General features: G+C 42.1%; 1 long non-coding RNA gene across 1 annotated transcript in view; it reads right to left on the bottom strand.

Moving 5' to 3' along the window:
- The window catches only part of LOC140706076 (uncharacterized), an 86,237-nt gene extending 73,844 nt beyond the window's left edge, over positions 1 to 12,393 (bottom strand). Inside the window, exon 1 of the long non-coding RNA XR_012085803.2 lies at positions 1 to 12,393. This exon is cut by the window's left edge and continues 21,460 nt beyond it. This is a non-coding gene — a long non-coding RNA (uncharacterized LOC140706076).

Raw genomic sequence — 12,393 nt, 5'->3', positions numbered from 1 at the left:
GCGTGCTGCTTATATATCGCTCTTCAATGAAAGTGAAGAAAACATAGAAACATCCTGTGAGGCCCTCAGAAAGCAACACCTGGATTTTGTAATGGAGGATTTTAATGCTAAATTGGCAAAGGACCTGGTGGGGAATTTGGTAGAAAATAAAAACCAGGAACATAGACCAGGAATGAATGTAGAGGAATAATAGTACAGTTTTGTGAAGAAAAACATGTAGTCACCAATGCCACATACAATTAACTACTAAGGAAACTGAATATATGGAAATCTGCACAAAACAGCAGTTGACAACTATGAATGCGGGGAGAGAGATTTACATGCATAACAAAATACTTAGGGTGCTTTAATTGTGGGTTGGGCGAGGAAAGGAGGAAGCTGCCTTATACCCGGTCAGGTCGCTGCTCCATCCAGCTCACAATTATATATTTCTACTGGAAGAAGATTGTCAAGATCTCAAGAAAAAAAATCTTTCTCATGACTGGTGGACCATTTCATTCAGGAGAGAGGTGGGCAACTTTGGTAGGTCTGAGGCCAGGGTTCTGCACCACAAACTGTCAGTGGCCATACAGATTGTCAAAAGGACTAAAGACAGCCATGAAAAAAATGGACGTGGCTAGAAGTGGGTGGATGCTGGTGTTAGGGATTGTGGAGCTGCAACCTATTTAAAAAGTTGAATTGGCAGCATGACATTTCCTCCAGATTTCCAGGAATTGCCCACCAGCATGGTCTACCACCATAGGGAAAGGAAGCAGTAGACCAGGTCTTAAGCTAGTGACATGACTTATTAGTCACCCATGCTGGTAGGGAAAGCAAAAGAAAGGTGGTTACTGGGACAATGAAGGGCGTATCTACCCAAGGCTAGGTGGATCATGCTTGTGGGCCAGATTTTGCAGAAAAGATAGAAGGCTGGTCTAACCAGAACTGCGGATGTAGACCACACCTCCCTTCTTGGAAGACACATCATTCTGTGTTTTAATAGACCAAGCTTCTGAAATGGACTACAGAATGTCAGCTTTTTCATATATATGGTAAACTACACATATTTGATTTCTTTCCATTTTTATAGCTGTTATCACAATGCTGCTGATCCCCTGTGGAGGCCATGAGATGCTGGCAAGCTGTTCCATCCTATAATTACTTGTATTATTTCCATGTTATTAATTACAAAATGGATATATTTTGCTAGCCCGTGGTACCACGTTATGGCTCTGTGCTACATGTATCCTCAGGTCCTTACTTTGCCCATCCCTGTTTTAAAATCACATTTCAACAGTTGAACCTGGTACTTTCTGCATGCCATGTATCAGAAGTGCTTCTCTTTAAAATGAAGTTCTCTTTCAGAAGGTAACCGTAGATGAAGTGTTCCAACTCAGAAATCAAAAGCCAAGAGACAACAAAATTTTGCGAAGGTTTTGGATAATCTGCTTGTAAGGAAGTCTTTTCCTGACTTCTTCAATGATATAGAAAAGGAACATTGGAGAGGAGCAAAAGAAGAATCGAACATTACTCCATTGTCAGCAGTGGCTGGTTTCACTGGACATAAACTGAACCCAAACTAGGGGTTCTTCTCTTGCCAGTTCGTAATGTATGAAAAGCCTTCCTCTTCATTAAACAAGAGGAAACTGTTGATTCAAGTGGAAGCAATTCTGTCCTATACTTGCAGGAAGATCAAAATGTTGGTAAGCAAGGTTGACTTTGAGCGAATACGGTGGTGCCGGTAGCAGCTTTGCCAAGAAGACAGATGGACCCAATAATTGGTTAAAAGAAAAGCTCACAGAGTTGGCAAAATGCTTGAGCCCAAAATGATATTTCATTCACGCCCCAGGATGCATTTCCAACATGTGTCTTCTTTTCAGATTTGGGTTTCTGAAGCTCGTTTGAAAGCGAAAGAGTCACACAGGTGAGGAGAAGCATGAGAGGGGAACAAAGAACAAGGCCCTTCAACTCATGAGATTCAATGTTGACAGTTTTCTGTATTTCTAATCTACTTTTCCAACTAAGAAAATGTTCACACCGTTGGTAAAAACTAATAGGACGTGAAATCAAAGTTAAAGCAAGTTGATTCAAATCACAGCATAGAGCAATAGAGTACCAAGTCAATTCTCCTTGTGCTTGACAGCCCAAGCAGTCGGCCAGACAATGACAAGAGAAAGATCTTACATTTTCGTTAAAAGAATTTTGAAACTGGTGAGCTTCTCTGGAATGTGTAAACAATGGTACCAACATCATGAAGCTGAGCTGTCCATGCTTACAGATCTATGGGCGCCTTTCTAGATTTTCGTTACCTGGTCCCGGCATCTCACAAACATAGATGATGGACTGCTAGTAACTTGATTACCCTCCCCATCCATGCATTCCCATGAAGACTACAAAGGTAATTCCTTGTCATATGACATAACCTCAAACCAGATGTTGTGCTGGTGGCTCGAGGTCATGAAACATTAATGCAAATACATATTCCATTTGATTAACCTGTATTCTGCCACACCATCGAATTCCTCAGGGATAAGTGCCCTGATCGTCAAACGTATGAGTTAAGTCCATATTTACCTTCCATTGCTAACCACAAAACTAAGCATGCTAAATGCAAGATGCATAAGGTGAGGAAAAGCACATGCTGTTATTAACATACATCTTTCATCACTGAGAGAGTTCTTTTAAAAACATGCTGGAAAGAGTTCAACATAAATTAATCCAGTTTGACCCTCAGACTAGATTGCTTGGCTGGCTTTTTTTTTTCTTTGTGTATTACTAGAAAAGTAGGAGCAAAAAGTAAGCATAGGATAAAAAATTTACATACAGTTTATCAACCTGAGGCTCAGGTTAGAGGTATGTGCTGTGTGTCTGTGTGGGAGAGAGAGGGAGAGAATGAGAGTAAGAGGAACCTCGTTTTTATCTCTAGCAGTTTCAGAGTTGGAAAAATAATCCACTCTTCTATTATCTGTTTAGTGCTGATGTGAAGCTCTACACTGTTGTTGGTCTCTTAACAGGTTTATTTAACGTAGCTCCCTGGTAGGCTGTAATATAGGGCTACAGCAGGGTCTCTTTCACACCAAAGGATGAAGTAGGAAGGCTGGTATACATTTAACATGCCAGTACAAAGTTAATTCCCTGCCTGTGAATGCAGCACAGCTGTGAGGTAGCCCAGCTTCATACATCTTTCCTCAGCAGGGCGGAGTGAAAATGACAACCACATCACACGTACATCCAAAGCTGTCAATTGTTTTCATATGCAGGATGTTAGCATAATAAGAAAATATAATTATACATCTCTGATCCTATCATCTAAAATATATATATTTAGCTGGTTCGCTAAGGCGTCAGCTGGGAATCAGCTGATTGCATAATTGGTGGGAGAACTGTAAAAGAAACTAATGTTTTGGGTCTAGGAAATTTTACGTGGTTATAATCAAAACTATTGTTCACAGCGGCTGTTTTGAAATGATTTCCTTCTGCGCTGTGTTCAGTTCCTCACCCTCCCTGCTTTCTGCTTCAATGGCTGTATATCACCATAGCAAAGTAGCTCATTCAGAGAGAGCTTTTGTTAGTCTGGACAGGAGAGAACTAATGATTTTTTTTCTAGACTTATGTCTGCTTTTTATTATGCCCCATACAAATTTTATGATACTTCTATAAATTTTTTTGTTCAACCGCTCAGTCAGAGTGTGGTCCAAAAATGCCTTTTGTTTCCTTTGAGTCTTCTTGCTCTGTCTTCCCCCTCTCTCTTTTTTACAGCTTCATAATTCAGTGGTTTAATTTCTTGGTTGTCTGGTAGGAACAGTCAGGGAGCTACACGCCGTCTAACACCTGGGATGGACTTAAATTTCTGCTTTTCTCATTGGGCTTTTGTAGATCCTCTCACCCAGGTTGCTAAACACTGGAAGATGCATCCAGACCGCCAAGGCTGGTAGGAAAAGGACTGCGTTCATATGCCAAGGCGTGTGCTCAGTATATAAATGTCACTTGCAGAACAAATGGTAGCTATAAAAGCTAGCTCTTGAGTTCTACCTATTTGTCACGCTCAAAATGTGACAAAGAAACAGATCCCTGGGGCAAAGCTATTTAGGGGAAGAGACTTATCTCTGCTGATAGATGCCCCATATTTTCCAGGAAGATCCCCTATTTATGGTCATCCTTCCTAGTAAATTGCCTCTTTGTCCCAGTTTTTTGTTTCTGTTGCCTCCTACCTGGCTCTCGTCATGAAACCACTGTCATTGATCTTCTTGATGTTCCTACTTATCATCCCAACTCTATAGGGATCATAGGTGGGCGTCTTGCTGACACATGACCCTTGAGGGTTGCGGCTAGTTGCCCACCTGCAACACCAGTCATGGTTTCATTTAAAGGCATAGAGCAGGCACTAACGGCAGAAACCTGGACATATCTATTCCAAACCCAATCTCATTCTGTTCAATGAGGCTTTTCTCCCAGGTGGTTGGTTACTGGATTACAGCCTTAATTGACACAGATAAGACAACTCTTCTCACAGCTATCCTGCCAATTTGTTCCTTCTTTCTTCATTAATGACACGTATTTTGGACATCAAGCAAGCCAAGGAAGCATTCCCTACCTTCCACCTCCAGGCACTGACTTCCAAGGATAATTTGATTTTTCTTCTTCCCTCGACAACTGGCATGTTTAATTCAATAGTATCTGTCTTCTGGTGTTTTTTTTTTTAAATGACATCACAGCTTCTGCAATACTGGGAGTGAAGATCTGATTTAGACACATCGGCTCGTTAAAAAATACTACCATGAACAGTAATTTCAATAAAAAATAAAGCAGAACTCTTGACAGTGATTAGTAATAACCCGAACAACTCAAGGATAAGGAGCAGAAATGGAGCGATGTGTCCAGGCTTCGCTCATAGAAGACTGGGCTTGTTTGCTTGCCTGAAGACAATATGAATGTTGCGCAGCTAGATTGATGCTATTGTAGATCACCATTGCCATCTCCTGGTGCATAAACTCTTTCGCTTTATTTTCTTCACACTCTGGATTTATCCCGAGAAGAGGCCTAGTATTGGGCAAGTGCACAGAAAAGACTTCAAGGTGAAGACAAAATGAAACACTTAAGATATTAGGGAATGACTATTAATGAGTTCTCTATGTCCCTTTCCTTTTTTGCATATCTAAATAGGCAGATCTAAAAGCATAACTCCAAAAAGATGTTTTTTATAACAGGAACATTTTACAAATCAAGGTATTGGAGTGATGTTATTGTGAATGAGAAATTGTACTTAATACCTATCTCTACCGATTTCCAACTGGAAAATAAATGAAGAGAGCAATGGGTTTGTTTGTTTGTTTTTTTAGCAAAAAGACATTCATCTTAACATGGTGCGCATGTAACCCCACCCCTAGTAATTTGTTTGCCTTTGCAATTTTGCTAAGGGGGCAAGAGAAGCTTATTGTTTCTTTACTTCTTCAAATTTTAGAGGAGGAACTGAAGCAATGTTTGTCACTGTGGTCAAATTGCCCTCCCCGTACATAAGATTTCCCCTTTGAGGTCAGGGTAGCTTTTAGAATTACAACATCTGTGTACTAAGAATATATACAAACTAAGTATACCAAAACAGGTAATGAAAAGTACAAGCCTCATGAAAGAACAATTATTCTGAACACTTTACCCACTCATCTATCGAAGGTGAACAATCCCCAAGCATACACATTTTGCACTGTTAACTAAGGTATAGTACTCATGCACAGATGTATAAAGAGTAAGTCATCGTTTAGTCGTTTAGTCGGTTCCGACTCTTCATGACCTCATGGACCAGAGCACGCCAGGTCCTCCTGTCTTCCACTGCCTCCCGTAGTTGTGTCAAATTCATCTTGGCTGCTTCGATGACACTGTCCAACCATCTCATCCTCTGTCGTCCCCTTCTCCTCTTGCCTTCACACTTTCCTAACATCAAGGTCTTTTCCAAGGAGTCTTCTCTTCTCATGAGATGGCCAAAGTACTGGAGCCTCAGCTTCAGGATCTTTCCTTCCAGTGAGCACTCAGGGTTGATTTCCTTCAAAATGGATAGGTTTGTTCTCCTTGCAGTCCAGGGGACTCTCAAGAGCCTCCTCCAGCACTACAATTCAAAGGCATCAACTCTTCGGTGGTCAGTTTTGTTTATGGTCCAGCTAAAAAAGAGTAAGTAGGTAGAGCAAAAAACCTAATGGAAAGAGAGTGGGGTTCAAACCATCACAGAGTCATAAAATTCAATAGGTGGTGTTGGGCTACTTGTGATCTCTCCTCCTAAGACAATTGAAAGCTTTAAAAAAAAACAAGGGAAGGATCATGCATTCCATGTGACCTCTATGGAGGCAGGACAACACATTTTGGAGCCACTGTGGTGATTTTCGAAGGAAAAGGACATTAGGTTTCTGCACAGATGCTTTGAAGAAGTTAGAGACACATTGATAAGGAAAGCAAGCTTTATTTATCCTGACTTCTGGACTAGGACTGCACTTGTCTGCAGGAGGCTGAGCCATTCAAAGCTTCAAAATTCTGTGTCTGCATGTCTCATTGAGTCAAGACATCCTAAACAAGTGACAACAAAGCATGTAGTGTGCATTCTTTACATCATTGCTTCCGAGCTTTGGAGTCATGAGCTCCCCAGGGGTTGACAAAGTGTTTTTGGGGATTTGTGTGTCACAGATCATCTTATGTGTTTTATAGTCCTTGTTAAATAATAATATATTTTATAGCAGTTTTAACAATATAGTACTTTTATTTTATTTTTTTTTGAAGTTTTAGTATGTAGTTAATTATGTCTTATGTTGATGATTGTTGGTTTTTTTAATGTTGCAAACTGCCCAGAGTGGCTTTGGCCAGATGAGCAATATAAAAAGGTAATTAAATAACTGCATACATACATTTCTTCCTTGACCTGGAGTGCACATTTCTTCCTTGACCTGGAGTGGGATATTGAAGTTAGTGTGTATGTGTATGCATGAGAAACAGGCCCTTTGGGGGAGAAAGAAGCCTCTACCTCTTCAAAGGAGATGTCTTTACCCCTTTTTAAAAATGTGGTGGGGGGCACAGGCTACCAGGCTGTTATAAAATGGGTCGCAACTTGAAAAAGGTTGGGAACCACTGCTTTACGTCCATACTAAAAGGTTACATACACACTGTGGTAGATACGTGTTACATGTGAAATTATTGTTGTCTTTGGGTCAGTCCCACAATTGGAAAGACTAGCACCCTGCCTCATGGAAACAGATCTCAGGATACTATTAAAGGCTAGAATACTCTCAATTGTTGAATTTATTATCCTGTCTTACCTTTATGCTGTGAGGGAATGTGCATCTGGATTTCTACCTCAGACCTCGTAATGTTGTGGGCTACTTCTGAGTCCCCTTCATTCATCCAAGTAAGGAGAGTGTGGCTTTAAGATTACAGCCCAGTTCAATAAAGAATAGTTCTTACTTCAGTTTGTTGGGATTTACACTGTGGTGAAAGGACTGGCACATCCAGATAGGGGTTACCTCACAGTCCAGAATGTCATTTGGGAAGGGAAATGTTGCTTGGGTTTGTGGGATCTAAATGGTGCACACCTTATTGCGATATATTCTGTACAAGAATCTGAATGTATGTGGTGGTTTTTCACACAGTAAAAACTAAAACTGTAGCAAAGTGCTGGTAGGCTGCCCTCTGACTACTGTGAAGAAAACACTTATTTCAAATTAGTCTAAAGTGGACGTGAGATGGTAACCAGAGTCCCTCTAAACAGGCACAAAATCTCCATCCAAACCAGAAGGTGATGATGTGGGACAGGAATCATCATCATCTTAGAACTGTAGAGCTGGAAGGAGCCCTATGGATCATCAAGTCTACCCTTGTCAAGGAGACACAGTGTGGAACCTAACTCCCGACCTCCTGACTCTGCAGCAAGATACCTAAACCACTGAGGTGTCCTGCAGCATCAGAAGTGTGGAGAAGGAGAAAACCTGAACTAAAACAATGTGGGTATTTGGTTTGAAGAAGAAAAGTCTACATGCTATGCAGGGGTGCATAGGTGGTTGTGTGAAAAAAGAGAGATTATCGAACCCTGCGGGACTCCACATTTGAGAGTCTATGGAGCAGACAACATCTCCCCAAGCTGTACTCTCTGTGGATGGTCCTCCAGGAAGGACTGGAGCCAAGCCAAGGTCTGACCTCCAATTCCTATCCCAGAGAGCCTCCCCAGGAGGATAACATGGTCAACAGCATCAAAGGCCACTGAAAGATCAAAGAGGACCAGGAAGGACATTTTGCCCCTGTTGGTTTCCCTCAAAAGGTCACCTTGCAGGGTGATCAATGCTGTTTCCATGCTATGGTATGGCCTAAACCTGGACTGGAATGAATCAAGGCCATTGGTCTCCTCCAGGAGTGCCTGAAACTGATTGGCCACCACTCTCTCTACCAGCTTCCTCATAAAAGGAACATTGGTGATGGGTCTATAGTTGTTTATATCATCCACCACCAAGTTGGGCTTTTTTCAGATTGGTCAAATGAGTGTCTCCTTGAAGGAAAGGAGCACCTTGCCCTTAAGGAGAGACCCATTAATAATGGCAGTAGCCCGTTTTGTTGTTACAGAATTTCAGCAGCTAGGCTGGGCAACGATCTAGTGAACAGGTGGTGGCTCTACAGTGCTTAAGCACCCTGTCAACCTCAAGCGATGTCACCAGCTGAAATTGTGTCAGGTAAGGTGGAGCAGTGGAAGTCTCAGCTCAATCTACTGATAAAGAGGAGGAATCCAGGTCCCGGCGGATGGTCTCCACTTTGTTTTTTAAAAGGCTGCAAATTGGTTACAAGAGATACTACTGGGAGGCCTGTCTTTATGACCAATCCTGGATAGATTGTGCACAATATGAAAAAGTTCAACTTGATGGTCACAAGCTTCAGTTATCCAGGACGCAAAGTAAGATCATCTTGTGGCCTTCACTTTAGCTAAAAAGATGATCTTAGCAGCTATTTAATTGGCTTCCATCAGGTCCCGTCTCCAAATGCTCTCTAGCCTCCTTCTGTTTTGCTTCATCACACATAGCTGCTGGTTATAACAAACAGCTGTGCGTGTTCAGCAACAGAGGGGGTGTTTAGGTGCGATCATGTCAGCTGCCCTGGAGGTGGCGGTATACCAACCATCCACCAGACCTTCAACAGAAGTTCCAACTAGCTCAGCCAGTAACCCCCACATTACATCTTGGAAACCAACAGGATCCAATAGTCTGCAGGGGCAGACCATTTTAATAGGTCCTTGCTCCCTGTGGGGGGCGTAGAGGGCCACTGAGAGGTTGCATTTTATCAGGTGTTGGTCTGACCATGACACAGGGACTGATGTCAGGTTGGTCACCCTTGGATCACTCTCTCCCTGTTCAGTTGAGATTAGCAGGTCTAGAGTATGACCAGACACATGGGTGGGGCCGTTCACATGTTGGGACATGTCCAAGGAAGCCATGGTTTCCAAGAACTCAAGAGCTGGACTTGGGGCCCCAGCTTCAGCATGAACATTAAAGTTTCCCAGGACAATAAGCCTGGGGGACCTCAATGCTGCCACCAAAACGAAGCCAGTCAGCTCTGGAAAGAAGAGTGCTGGTTGCTGGGTTAGATTAATATCTTCCCAGTGCTTAGAAAGGGCAACCTGTTCTGATTGTCTTCCATTTTGAGAAGTGATTAGAATTGTCTTTTCCTGCGTAGCTGAGCAACAACATGGGCACTAGTCTCCTGTCTTCCTAAACTTCCTCCTGTCCCTAAAATATTTTAGTCACACGAGACAGGCAAACGTGATGTGGCTACAATTCACCCCCCCCCCTCCACTTTTGGATTACGACTTCAGTATTCAACAGGATGCCGAGCCATGATAAATCACCCTTTCAGTCAAATTGGTATACAGAAAGGAATGTGAGCTAACCTGCAATAAATTCCACAGAGTGACAGATTAAACTAATGGAGTCCATGCACTGCACATTGTTTTGCCTTGTTTTCTTCTGCCTTTCTGACAAAGCTTTATACTTTTCATATACATTTCAGAATAGGGGCTCCGGTCATCATTGATCCACCATTCGGGAAATCACAGTAATGAATAAATGCAATGTTATGATCATCACAATCTTAGAACTGTAGAGCTGGAAGGGACCCTATGGATCATCAAGCCCAGCCCCTTTTATATGAATGAAAGAGCAATGCTTTTTGTATTGCAGGGTCTTTAGGAAAAGGGGATGTGGCAATTTTTCAGTGAGGAGAGCAGGACTGAACTCATACATTCTGCTGCTGGGGCAAACAGCAAGACTGCCCCCCTTCTTGTTCCATGTCAGTCTCATTTCAATAGTGGTGATAGGATAGTGGTGGAGTAACGTGAGAGGTATAGAACTGGCACTGTCAATCAGCAATAATTCAGTTTGGCACTTCACATTGCTAGTTCCCTTTCTGAAGATTGTCCTCCAATTTTGTCGGGATATTGTAATTTTTATAGGCCTGAACCTGGATAAATGTGTTATTAATGAGCTGCCATTGTGAACAGATGTGTGTATGCTGAGTCACTCTGACTGCTGAGAAGATGATGCAATGTGTGAAAATGAGAAGACACCCAGGTGCAGAAGATGAAGTAATGTGTCTTCTGATTGGGCTAAAGAAGCCTTGTATATGTATATAAGTGAACAGTGTATTCATAGTTTTCTCTTCTCTCTCCACCATTTGCTGCTATCCTCTATGCCGGTTTGTTTAATGGTTTCCTGCCATGCTGATGTGATGCCAGCCTGTATATACTTGTAAATATTGTAAATACAACCGTCTTGCTAAAGAAGAAGAACTTGTGTCTTCAATTAACTCTGCGTATTTTCCTGTCGCCAAATTCCTGACAAATTTGACATTTGTTTTGTGCATAATTAAAATCAGACCAACGCAAGAGTGCTCTAGATTTTTCCATAGGTGAAGATGTGATACCTTCCCTGAAAAAAAGGTCATTGGGTAAATAAGTCAACAAATAAAATGAAAAATCCAAGGCAGGCTTGCTGCAGACCACTAAACATGAAAGCATTAGAGATGTTCAAGTGGCACATAATGGTAGGACAGGGTCTGACAGAGAAACAGTCAGTAGGAGATCTCTCTCCGTGAGCCAGGTGACCTATTATTCTCTGTACAATGCTACCCATCGGTGATTGTTCTAATGCAGTCTACCTTTTTCCCACAGGAATGAATGCCGGCCATTCACTTATGTGAAATAAAACAGACATCAGGATACATTCTGTGCCACAGTTTCTACGCCTGCTTGAAGCTCAGCAACTTAACTTTTTTGGGCTACCATTCCCAGAATTTTCCAGTCATCATGTCCACCTGCAGCCCTCGTGGTTGAGAATCCAAGTTTCCAGGGGTTCATCCACATTTCTATTTCTTATTTGCATTAGAGCAAAACTTTGTATTTTGATTTCACAAGGTCTGTTCCTTGTAAAGGGTCTCATGATGCCTGACAAGAACTAACTCTAACCCAGGCTACGAGTTATGCTATTCATGTGGCAATTGCCCTGCTGTGCTTGTAAGGAAGGTTCCCACCACCATCTCCCTCTGTGAGAAGAAAGGGAGGGTGGAGGCCTTTCTTCACACCATCTAGTGATCAAAGAATCTGAAGCTGGTTCTATACAAAATGTTCCATCTTTGCCTGCTGTGGGAGTTCAATGACCAGTGTGGGGCATCGGCATCCTTTGGTGCCACAATCTTAAAGGAAAGATGGGCAGATGCTTTCATTTCATTGTTGTTTAGTCATTAAGTCATGCCCGACTCTTCGTGACCCTATGGGCCAGAGCACACCAGGCCCTCCTATCTTCCACTGCCTCCAGGAGTTGGGTCAAAGTCATATTGGTCGCTTCGATGACCAACCATCTCATCCTCTGTTGTCCCCTTCTTCTCTTGCCTTCACACTTTCCCAATATCAGGGTCTTCCTTTCATACTATCTGATAATTCACCATCTATGAATTCAAAAAGCCAGCTCCCTTGATCACATGGTAGTCAATGAAAATACATCTGAGGTAAAATTTATCAAAAGAGACTTTCTAGAGGGAATTTCTGAAAATATCCCTTTTTAAAATACAGTCATATCATCCAGAGACAAGTAATTGTTGTTGTTTAAAACCCCATAGATTGTGAGGAGGTGAGAAGCAGTTTGACAAAGAGGTGTAACCTCATCTACGAGTAGTTCACTGACTTGAGCTTTATGTAATGCAGCAGTCTGCCAACTGCTTCCCAAGGTTAGATCCTCCATTCCAGGTATTCATGTAGCACTGAGTTCCATTGGACGGACTGATGGGCAAGCACTGACAGATACATCCAGAGTTTTTCTTCCTCATAGGATTTTGTAATAATTCTCTTCTAAAGAGTTCACCACTGTGGTTTTTTTTTTCTCCTGCATAACTGAACCTTTCCTTATG

This window comes from Pogona vitticeps, chromosome 3 (assembly GCF_051106095.1).
Source record: "Pogona vitticeps strain Pit_001003342236 chromosome 3, PviZW2.1, whole genome shotgun sequence".
Taxonomy (NCBI): domain Eukaryota; kingdom Metazoa; phylum Chordata; class Lepidosauria; order Squamata; family Agamidae; genus Pogona; species Pogona vitticeps.
Note: the sequence above shows the minus strand (reverse complement) of the source record. Positions and strands in the feature narration are given on the sequence as shown.